Source organism: Dama dama, unplaced genomic scaffold, assembly GCF_033118175.1.
Source record: "Dama dama isolate Ldn47 unplaced genomic scaffold, ASM3311817v1 ptg000088l, whole genome shotgun sequence".
Taxonomy (NCBI): Eukaryota; Metazoa; Chordata; class Mammalia; order Artiodactyla; family Cervidae; genus Dama; species Dama dama.
In genome coordinates this window covers 8,677,554-8,685,459 of record NW_026870905.1, presented here as the reverse complement: position 1 = coordinate 8,685,459, position 7,906 = coordinate 8,677,554, and positions in this window count along the sequence as shown.

Genomic DNA, 7,906 nt, shown 5'->3' with positions numbered 1-7,906 from the left:
CCACACAGGCGGCCAGCCCAGCACCTGCCTGAGAGACTCTGGCTCCCCCGAGCTCTCTGCCGGTGCAGGGGACAGGAACAGACGTGTGCATGTGGTTCTGCCTTGGTCTGGGAGTGTGTTCCCCCTGCCTTGCCCACAGGCTCAGGGGCAAGGGCCCGGAGAGAGCACCACCCCGAGGCGCTTTTCTCCCGGGCTTGGGAGCATTGTGCGTGCCTGGCGGGAACAGCGGGCAGGAGTGTTGGCAAACTGGCCTTTGCAGGCAGCTGGGGAGGTCTTCCAGCGGGAGATGGCCGGTTGTGCTTAGAGGCCCTACAGGCAAGGGGCAGGACCCAGCAGGGCCCCTGCCCCCTGGCCAGCCTTGCCCAGACCTTCCTGGCCTCCGGGGGTACTGCCCCACCAAGGGGCAGGCTGCGGGGACTGGGTCCAGACATGCCCGGGCGCCTCCCCAGGCTCATCCCCGCTGGTGCCTTTCCCCTGGTCCTAGGCCTCGGTTGAGTCCTCCTTGGAGAGGAGGTTGCTGGCAGGGGCTGTCTCCACACTGCAAGGTGCTGGAGCTCAGAGGGCCTCGTAAGAGGGAAGGGGACAAGCAAGGGGCTGGATGCCCAAGACCTCTTTGGCCCAGCAGCCTCAGGGCAGCAGGGAGAGCAAGAGGCCCAACTTGCCCCTAGGTCGGCTCTGCCTCTTCCCACACAGGCGGCCAGCCCAGCAGCTGCCTGACAGACTCTGGCTCCCCCGAGCTCTCTGCCGTTACAGGGGGCAGGAACAGACGTGTGCATGTGGTTCTGCCTTGGCCTGGGAGTGTGGAACCCCTGCCTGGCCCCCAGGCTCAGGGGCAAGGGCCCGGAGAGAGCACCACCCCGAAGCGCTTTTCTCCCGGGCTTGGGAGCATTGTGCGCGCTTGGTGGGAACGGTGGGCGGGAGTGCTTGCAAACCGGCCTTTGGAGGCAGCCGGGGAGGTCTTCCAGTGGGAGAGGGCCGGTTGTGCTCAGAGGCCCCACAGGCCAGGGGCAGGACGCAACAGGGCCCCTGCCCCTGGCCAGCCTTGCCCGACCTTCCTGGCCTCCGGGGGTACTGCCCCACCAAGGGGCAGGCTGCGGGGACTGGGTCCAGACATGCGCGGGCGCCTCCCGTGGCTCATCCCCGCTGGTGCCTTTCCCCTGGGCCTAGGCCTCGGTTGAGGCCTCCTTGGAGAGGAGGTTGCTGGCAGGGGCTGTCTCCACACTGCAAGGTGCTGGAGCTCAGAGGGCCTCGTCAGAGGGAAGGGACCAGCAAGGGGCTGGATGCCCAAGATGTCTTTGGCCCAGCAGCCTCAGGGCAGCAGGGAGAGTAAGAGGCCCAACTCGCCCCTAGGTCGGCTCTGCCCCTTCCCACACAGGCGGCCAACCCAGCAGCTGCCTGACAGACTCTGGCTCCCCCAAGCTCTCTCCCAGTGCAGGGGACAGGAACAGACGTGGGCATGTGGTTCTGCCTTGGCCTGAGAGTGTGTTCCCCCTGCCTTTCCCGCAGGCTCAGGGGCAAGGGCCCGGAGAGAGCACCACCCCAAAGCACTTTTCTCACGGGCTTGGGAGCATTGTGCGAGCCTGGCGTGAACAGCGGGCGGGAGTGTTTGCAAACAGGACTTTGGAGGCAGCCGGGGAGGTCTTCCAGTGGGAGAGGGCCGGTTGTGCTCAGAGGCCCCACAGGCCAGAGGCAGGACCCAGTAGGGCCCCTGCCCCTGGCCAGCCTTGCCCAGACCTTCCTGGCCTCCGGGGGTACTGCCCCACCAAGGGGCAGGCTGCGGGGACTGGGTCCAGACATGTCCGTGCGCCTCCCCAGGATCATCCCCGCTGGTGCCTTTCCCCTGGGCGTAGGCCTCGGTTGAGGCCTCGTTGGAGAGGAGGTTGCTGGCAGGGGCTGTCTCCACACTGCAAGGTGCTAGAGCTCAGAGGGCCTCGTCAGAGGGAAGGGACCAGCAAAGGGCTGGATGCCCAAGACCTCATTGACCCAGCAGCCTCAGGGCAGCAGGGAGAGCAAGAGGCCCGACTTGCCCCTAGGTCGGCTCTGCCCCGTCGCACACAGGCAGCCAGCCCAGCAGCAGCCTGGCAGTCTCTGGCTCCCCCGAGCTCTCTGCCGGTGCAGGGGGCAGGAACAGACGTGTTCATGTCGTTCTGTCTTGGCCTGGGAGTGTGTTCCCCCTGCCTGGCCCCCAGGCTCAGGGGCAAGGGCCCGGAGAGAGCACCACCCCGAAGCGCTTTTCTCCCGGGCTTGGGAGCATTGTGCGTGCCTGGCGGGAACAGCGGGCGGGAGTGCTTGCAAACCGGCCTTTGGAGGCAGACGGGGAGGTCTTCCAGCGGGAGAGTGCCGATTGTGCTCAGACGCCCCACAGGCCAGGGGCAGGACCCAGCGCTGTCCCTGCCCCTGGCAGCCTTGCACAGACTTTCCTGGCCTCCGGGGGTACTGCCCCACCAAGGGGCAGGCTGCGGGGACTGGGTCCAGACATGCCCGGGCGCCTCCCCAGGCTCATCCCCGCTGGTGCCTTTCCCCTGGACCTAGGCCTCGGTTGAGGCCTCATTGGAGAGGAGGTTGCTGGCAGGGGCTGTCTCCACACTGCAAGGTGCTGGAGCTCAGAGGGCCTCGTCAGAGGGAAGGGACCAGCAAGGGGCTGGATGCCCAAGACCTCTTTGGCCCAGCAGCCTCAGGGCAGCAGGGAGAGGAAGAGGCCCAACTTGCCCCTAGGTCGGCTCTGCCCCTTCCCACACAGGCGGCCAGCCCAGCAGCTGCCTGACAGACTCTGGCTCCCCCGAGCTCTCTCCCCGTGCAGGGGTCAGGAACAGACGTGTGCATGTGGTTCTGCCTTGGTCTGGGAGTGTGGACCCACTGACTGGCCCCCAGGCTCAGGGGCAAGGGCCCGGAGAGAGCAACACCCCGAAGCGCTTTTCTCCCGGGCTTGGGAGCATTGTGCGTGCCTGGCGGGAACAGCGGGCGGGAGTGTTGGCAAACTGGCCTTTGGAGGCAGCCGGGGAGGTCTTCCAGTGGGAGAGGGCCGGTTGTGCTCAGACGACCCACAGGCCAGGGGCGGGACCCAGCAGTGTCCCTGCCCCTGGCAGCCTTGCCCAGACCTTCCTGGCCTCCGGGGGTACTGCCCCACCAAGGGGCAGGCTGCGGGGACTGGGTCCAGACATGCCCGGGCGCCTCCCCAGGCTCATCCCCGCTGGTGCCTTTCCCCTGGTCCTAGGCCTCGGTTGAGGCCTCCTTGGAGAGGAGGTTGCTGGCAGGGGCTGTCTCCACACTGCAAGGTGCTGGAGCTCAGAGGGCCTCGTCAGAGGGAAGGGACAAGCAAGGGGCTGGATGCCCAAGACCTCTTTGGCCCAGCAGCCTCAGGGCAGCAGGGAGAGCAAGAGGCCCAACTTGCCCCTAGGTCGGCTCTGCCCCTTCCCACACAGGCGGCCAACCCAGCAGCTGCCTGACAGACTCTGGCTCCCCCAAGCTCTCTCCCAGTGCAGGGGACAGGAACAGACGTGGGCATGTGGTTCTGCCTTGGCCTGAGAGTGTGTTCCCCCTGCCTTTCCCGCAGGCTCAGGGGCAAGGGCCCGGAGAGAGCACCACCCCAAAGCGCTTTTCTCACGGGCTTGGGAGCATTGTGCGAGCCTGGCGTGAACAGCGGGCGGGAGTGTTTGCAAACAGGACTTTGGAGGCAGCCGGGGAGGTCTTCCAGTGGGAGAGGGCCGGTTGTGCTCAGAGGCCCCACAGGCCAGAGGCAGGACCCAGTAGGGCCCCTGCCCCTGGCCAGCCTTGCCCAGACCTTCCTGGCCTCCGGGGGTACTGCCCCACCAAGGGGCAGGCTGCGGGGACTGGGTCCAGACATGTCCGTGCGCCTCCCCAGGATCATCCCCGCTGGTGCCTTTCCCCTGGGCGTAGGCCTCGGTTGAGGCCTCGTTGGAGAGGAGGTTGCTGGCAGGGGCTGTCTCCACACTGCAAGGTGCTAGAGCTCAGAGGGCCTCGTCAGAGGGAAGGGACCAGCAAAGGGCTGGATGCCCAAGACCTCATTGACCCAGCAGCCTCAGGGCAGCAGGGAGAGCAAGAGGCCCGACTTGCCCCTAGGTCGGCTCTGCCCCGTCGCACACAGGCAGCCAGCCCAGCAGCAGCCTGGCAGTCTCTGGCTCCCCCGAGCTCTCTGCCGGTGCAGGGGGCAGGAACAGACGTGTTCATGTCGTTCTGTCTTGGCCTGGGAGTGTGTTCCCCCTGCCTGGCCCCCAGGCTCAGGGGCAAGGGCCCGGAGAGAGCACCACCCCGAAGCGCTTTTCTCCAGGGCTTGGGAGCATTGTGCGTGCCTGGCGGGAACAGCGGGCGGGAGTGCTTGCAAACCGGCCTTTGGAGGCAGACGGGGAGGTCTTCCAGCGGGAGAGTGCCGATTGTGCTCAGACGCCCCACAGGCCAGGGGCAGGACCCAGCGCTGTCCCTGCCCCTGGCAGCCTTGCACAGACTTTCCTGGCCTCCGGGGGTACTGCCCCACCAAGGGGCAGGCTGCGGGGACTGGGTCCAGACATGCCCGGGCGCCTCCCCAGGCTCATCCCCGCTGGTGCCTTTCCCCTGGACCTAGGCCTCGGTTGAGGCCTCATTGGAGAGGAGGTTGCTGGCAGGGGCTGTCTCCACACTGCAAGGTGCTGGAGCTCAGAGGGCCTCGTCAGAGGGAAGGGACCAGCAAGGGGCTGGATGCGCAAGACCTCTTTGGCCCAGCAGCCTCAGGGCAGCAGGGAGAGGAAGAGGCCCAACTTGCCCCTAGGTCGGCTCTGCCCCTTCCCACACAGGCGGCCAGCCCAGCAGCTGCCTGACAGACTCTGGCTCCCCCGAGCTCTCTCCCCGTGCAGGGGTCAGGAACAGACGTGTGCATGTGGTTCTGCCTTGGTCTGGGAGTGTGGACCCACTGACTGGCCCCCAGGCTCAGGGGCAAGGGCCCGGAGAGAGCAACACCCCGAAGCGCTTTTCTCCCGGGCTTGGGAGCATTGTGCGTGCCTGGCGGGAACAGCGGGCGGGAGTGTTGGCAAACTGGCCTTTGGAGGCAGCCGGGGAGGTCTTCCAGTGGGAGAGGGCCGGTTGTGCTCAGAGGCCCCACAGGCCAGGGGCAGGACCCAGCAGGGCCCCTGCCCCTGGCCAGCCTTGCCCAGACCTTCCTGGCCTCCGGGGGTACTGCCCCACCAAGGGGCAGGCTGCGGGGACTGGGTCCAGACATGCCCGGGCGCCTCCCCAGGCTCATCCCCGCTGGTGCCTTTCCCCTGGTCCTAGGCCTCGGTTGAGGCCTCCTTGGAGAGGAGGTTGCTGGCAGGGGCTGTCTCCACACTGCAAGGTGCTGGAGCTCAGAGGGCCTCGTCAGAGGGAAGGGACAAGCAAGGGGCTGGATGCCCAAGACCTCTTTGGCCCAGCAGCCTCAGGGCAGCAGGGAGAGCAAGAGGCCCAACTTGCCCCTAGGTCGGCTCTGCCCCTTCCCACACAGGCGGCCAGCCCAGCAGCTGCCTGACAGACTCTGGCTCCCCCGAGCTCTCTGCCGGTGCAGGGGGCAGGAACAGACGTGTGCATGTGGTTCTGCCTTGGCCTGGGAGTGTGGACCCCCTGCCTGGCCCTCAGGCTCAGGGGCAAGGGCCCGGAGAGAGCACCACACGAAAGCGCTTTTCTCCCGGGCTTGGGAGCATTGTGCGTGCCTGGCGGGAACAGCAGGCGGGAGTGCTTGCAAACCGGCCTTTAGAGGCAGACGGGGAGGTCTTCCAGCGGGAGAGTGCCGGTTGTGCTCAGACGCCCCACAGGCCAGGGGCATGACCCAGCGCTGTCCCTGCCACTGGCAGCCTTGCACAGACCTTCCTGGCCTCCGGTGGTACTACCCCACCAAGGGGAAGGCTGCGGGGACTGGGTCCAGACATGCCCGGGCGCCTCCCCAGGCTCATCCCCGCTGGTGCCTTTCCCCTGGGCCTAGGCCTCGGTGGAGGCCTCCTTGGAGAGGAGGTTGCTGGCAGGGGCTGTCTCCACACTGCAAGGTGCTGGAGCTCAGAGGGCCTCGTCAGAGGGAAGGGACCAGCAAGGGGCTGGATGCCCAAGACTTCTTTGGCCCAGCAGCCTCAGGGCAGCAGGGAGAGGAAGAGGCCCAACTTGCCCCTAGGTCGGCTCTGCCCCTTCCCACACAGGCAGCCAACCCAGTAGCTGCCTGACAGACTCTGGCTCCCCCGAGCTCTCTGCCGGTGCAGGGGTCAGAAACAGACGTGTGCATGTGGTTCTGCCTTGGTCTGGGAGTGTGGTCCCACTGCCTGGACCCCAGGCTCAGGGGCAAGGGCCCGGAGAGAGCAACACCTCGAAGCGCTTTTCTCCCGGGCTTGGGAGCATTGTGCGTGCCTGGCGGGAACAGCGGGCGGGAGTGTTGGCAAACCGGCCTTTGGAGGCAGCCGGGGAGGTCTTCCAGTGGGAGAGGGCCGGTTGTGCTCAGAGGCCCCACAGGCCAGGGGCAGGACCCAGCAGGGCCCCTGCCCCTGGCCAGCCTTGCCCGACCTTCCTGGCCTCCGGGGGTACTGCCCCACCAAGGGGCAGGCTGCGGGGACTGGGTCCAGACATGCCCGTGCGCCTCCACTGGCTCATCCCCGCTGGTGCCTTTCCCCTGGGCCTAGGCCTCGGTTGAGGCCTCCTTGGAGAGGAGGTTGCTGGCAGGGGCTGTCTCCACACTGCAAGGTGCTGGAGCTCAGAGGGCCTCGTCAGAGGGAAGGGACCAGCAAGGGGCTGGATGCCCAAGACCTCTTTGGCCCAGCAGCCTCAGGGCAGCAGGGAGAGCAAGAGGCCCAACTTGCCCCTAGGTAGGCTCTGCCCCTTCTCACACAGGCGGCCAGCCCAGCAGCTGCCTGACAGACTCTGGCTCCCCCCAGCTCTCTGCCGGTGCAGGGGGCAGGAACAGACGTGTGCATGTGGTTCTGCCTTGGCCTGGGAGTGTGGACCCCCTGCCTGGACCCCAGGCTCAGGGGCAAGGGCCCGGAGAGAGCACCAACCCGAGCGCTTTTCTCCCGGGCTTGGGAGCATTGTGCGCGCTTGGTGGGAACAGTGGGCGGGAGTGCTTGCTAACCGGCCTTTGGAGGCAGCCGCGGAGGTCTTCCAGTGGGAGAGGGCCGGTTGTGCTCAGAGGCCCCACAGGCCAGGGGCAGGACCCAGCAAGCCCCTGCCGCTGGCCAGCCTGTCCCAGACCTTCCTGGCCTCAGGAGGTACTGCCCCACCAAGGGGCAGGCTGCGGGGACTGGGTCCAGACATGCCCAGGCGCTTCCCCAGGCTCATCCCCACTGGTGCCTTTCCCCTGGGCCTAGGCCTCGGTTTAGGCATCCTTGGAGAGGAGGTTGCTGGCAGGGGCTGTCTCCACACTGCAAGGTCCTGGAGCTCAGAGGGCCTCGTCAGAGGGAAGGGACCAGCAAGGGGCTGGACGCCCAAGACCTCTTTGGCCCAGCAGCCTCAGGGCAGCAGGGAGAGCAAGAGGCCCATCTTGCCCCTAGGTCGGCTCTGCCCCTTCCCACACAGGCGGCCAGCCCAGCAGCTGCCTGACATACTCTGGCTCCCCCGAGCTCTCTGCCGGTGCAGGGGGCAAATCAGAGGTGTGCATGTGGTTCTGACTTGGCCTGGGAGAATGGACACCGTGCCTTGCCCCCAGGCTCAGGGGCAAGGGCCCGGAGAGAGCACCACCCCGAAGCGCTTTTCTCCCCGGCTTGGGAGCATTGTACACGCCTGCTGGGAACAGTGGGCGGGAACACTTGCAAACCGGCCTTTGGAGGCAGCCGGGGAGGTCTTCCACCGGGAGAGTGCCGGTTGTGCTCAGACGCCCCACAGGCCAGGGGCAGGACCCAGCAGTGTCCCTGCCCCTGCCAGCCTTGCCCAGACCTTCCTGGCCTCCGGGGGTACTGCCCCACCAAGG